Here is a 466-nt window from a genome sequence, read left to right on the forward strand (position 1 = left end):
TTTTGTGATGATGTTGATATATATAATATTGTTATATATGTAATTATTAATTAAGTATATCTATATATATATGTGTTAATTAATTTGTTATCAATTAGTTGTAATACGTAGAATATATATAAATGAATTGAAATTTTATATATGGCATAGAATTTAATTAATAATTAGCTAGCGTTATACATATATATTTTGTTATATTTTCAGGATATGGATAAGAGTTGGATTTCGCTTCCAAAATAGGATAAAAGATACAGTGCAGGAGTTATGAGTTTTATAGAATATGCGCTGGCTAATGCTAACGGGAATACAATTTTCTATTGCCCGTGCACGAAATGTCAGTGTCGCAGCGATATGCATCGATTTCCCATTGACAAAGTATGGCAGCACCTGAGGAGTAACGGGTTTTGGGAGAAGTACACATGTTGGTTATATCACGGTGAAACATCATCAGGGGGTCCGCATGATC

This window comes from Fragaria vesca, linkage group LG2, assembly GCF_000184155.1.
Source record: "Fragaria vesca subsp. vesca linkage group LG2, FraVesHawaii_1.0, whole genome shotgun sequence".
Lineage (NCBI taxonomy): Eukaryota > Viridiplantae > Streptophyta > Magnoliopsida > Rosales > Rosaceae > Fragaria > Fragaria vesca.